This window comes from Oryzias melastigma, linkage group LG19 (genome assembly GCF_002922805.2).
Source record: "Oryzias melastigma strain HK-1 linkage group LG19, ASM292280v2, whole genome shotgun sequence".
Lineage (NCBI taxonomy): Eukaryota > Metazoa > Chordata > Actinopteri > Beloniformes > Adrianichthyidae > Oryzias > Oryzias melastigma.
The window spans coordinates 7,620,972-7,623,989 of record NC_050530.1 but is presented as its reverse complement, the minus strand read 5'-3'; the positions used below and the strand labels follow the sequence as shown (position 1 = coordinate 7,623,989).

The window sequence follows — 3,018 nt, the reverse complement described above, 5'->3', positions numbered from 1 at the left end:
GGCAAATTTAGGCTTTTTTTTGTTTCTTAGGCTATTTTGAAGTTTTACTATTTTTTTTTCAGCTACATGCTAGCTATTTGGCTAATTTCGGTTTTTTTAAGTTTCCTTGGCTGTTTTGGAGTTTATCTAATATTTCAGCTACTTACTAGCTGTTCTGGCTAATTCAGGCTTTTACAAAGTTTTTTAGGGTTCTTTTGGAATCAGGCTAATAATTTTGGCTAATTTATACTTTTTCTGTTTTTTAGGCTAATTTGGCATCAAGCTAATAGTTTTGCTGGCTATCAGCTTCAGCGTTTTTAGCTATCAGGACTAGCATCTTCGGCGGCCAAATTCAGCTTCCAACATTCACACTAGCATTATTGCAAATAATGCTATATATCTAGTTCAGAATTATTTTAAAAATTTATGATTTTAAAGTTTTAAAAATGTTGTTTTATTGTGTTAAAAATATATTTATCCTGTTCGGCCTGTGACCCAAGGTGTGTTTTGGATTTTGGCCTCCTGTGTGATTGTGTTTGACACCCCTGGTCTTGGTATATCTTTATGAGCTTCTAAACAAAGGACTGTCCATTCAGGCAGCAGATGTATTATGTTGTTGGAGGAAAAGAACATCTAAACATATCCATCCTTCAATCCTCACATCATCTTTCATGGCACCTGACAATCTACCATGGAGATGAATGAGTGTTTCACAGGTCGCGTCATCTCTAGAAGATGACAAAACGGCCTCTTTGGAATGCCTGATGGCCTCTTTTAATCCTGTAATCAATCAGTCAGGGTAATGCACTTTGATCAGATCATCGTTAAAGGCTATGCATCTGGTCAAGACACCAGGCTGATTATAAACTGTTTTTTTTCTCCTCCTTATCAAGAGATTCTGACATTTGAAGCTCATCTGCTCACTTACTTTGCTACAGTCATCCATCTCACGTCCTTTTCTTTCATGCCCTTCTCATTTATCCGTCTGATAAACAGGTAAGTGGTTAAGAGGTGGGATCATCCATCATTGTCTCTATGCGGTAACGATAGTGACCACATATTTATGACTTTTTTCCTAAGAGGGTCTCTGCTTTGCGCTCACATGAACCCTATATCCAAATGCCATTTATCTGTATGTATCCTATAGACACTTACTATTTGAGTTAATAGAAATGATGATTAAAAACACACAAATCCAGGAAAAAATGAATAGGAATCTTTAGAAAATAGACTAAACTAACCATGAGTAAAACATTTTGCATAGTGAAAAATTAGCACTTTTCACATTAAGATGTACAATGCCTCAAAACACAGCCAGTAAGAACTACAGGAAGTTCAAAACTCCTCCATGGATGTTATGTTCTACTGCCTTGTGCTTTACTTTACTTTTTGAAAAATAAGTTGCTCTGGAGTATAAGTCTCAGTAGCAAAAAAAAGCATAATAAAGAAGGGAAAAAACAATCATATAAGTTAACAGAATAACAGAATTAGGGAGCAAGAACGGACATTTCATCTTGAAAGCGCAGTGAAACCAATCAATGGGTTACATTGTGTGACGACAGAAGCTCCGCCCTCACAAGTCCATTCTATTATCAATGGACCTACAACCAACAGGGGACCACAAATGGTACCAGTCAGTGCTGCTTAACAGGTCCATTTTGTAATGGAAACACTCAAAAGTCCAGTCCGGTCTGGACTGCTCAGTGGAAATGAGGCATTAGCATTGCATTACATGGTCCCTAATCTCCAACTCTTCTAAGGTTTCTAAGAGTTCTGTTAGTTTTGGATGTTGCAATGGAAGATACTCCAGATAAACTGTAGATCTAGATATTCAGAATCATTTTATAGCCAAAAAAGTCTAAACATTTGTCTGAGGGTTACAAGAAATTGTATTGATTTGAACAAATGATTGAATTAAATAGGTTTGAAAAGAGGTCAAACGGTTTAATTAGCTTACGCCATTTATAAAAGGTGCCATAGCGAGTGTCACTAGGTCTACATATAATTCTGCCTTCCTTTAGTAAACTATTATGAAATAACTGCAGGTTTTTAGAACTCTGAGCTGTCATTATTGTATTTATTCAATAAAGAACCAGCAGCAGTCTTTCACTTTTGTAAATGATTGCTATGAAACCTTGCCGTTTTCACCTCTGCTTTGTCAATGTGTACAGAGATAGTTTCCTGCTCTCACCTCCTAACATTATCTCTTACAAATTGAATTTGGTAAGGTGTATGAGCACTTAAAATGAATGAATGAATGAAACTTTATTAATATAGAACTTTACAACACCTTCAGAGTACCGAAGTGCATCACAATAAAGGAAAGACAGAAAAAAATGTTTAAAATTAGGCAAATTAAGAACAAAATTAAAAACAGCTGAAGAAATAAGATTGCAACAAAATAAAGTAAAATGTCAACAATACTAAGCCTTAACAGCCACTCGATAAAATGCTTTTAATTGTGTGCAGCAGTGGAAGTTCTGGTTTTACTGGAGCTTGCACGCTATTCTAAATTCATCCTGGGAATTTGGGCATCGATTTGAAAAATTAGAGAGCTAGTACCGCAGATACTGATCCTTAAAAAAAAAAAATCTGTATTATAAAATAATTTCGGAAATACACATTTTTTTTATTTAAATGTAGAATAAAGCATAGGACTTTTACCAAATAACATTTTTTTTATTAGCTAGTTACTTCAATTTGTACAGAACATGCATCAAAAACAGAACATGGACATTAATAATGAATAAATATCATTATAATAACAAGAAAAAGGAACTGGTGCAACATTTTTAAAAAGAAAGTAAAATATCAAATAAATTAGTGAAAAAAGTAGATAAAAGCAAAACTCTGAAAATATAAACAACTCTGTAAAAAATCCTTTAATTGCGTGCAAATATGTGACTCTAATGACTCTCTCGACTCTTCGATGAATCAGGGAGGTGAGGGGCAAGGTGTGAGATTTTGCCAGGTTGTGCAGTTTCCTGCATAAATTGGGTTGGTATTTACTAAATATGGGCTGTTTTTTGCCCAGTCTGG

The 3,018-nt window shown here is 34.8% G+C and overlaps 1 long non-coding RNA gene across 5 annotated transcripts in view; it reads left to right on the top strand.

Annotated features, from left to right (window-relative positions):
* Window positions 1-3,018, top strand: part of LOC112154408 — a 67,883-nt gene that overhangs the window by 18,939 nt on the left and 45,926 nt on the right. The gene's annotated exons all lie outside the window — the stretch shown is intronic.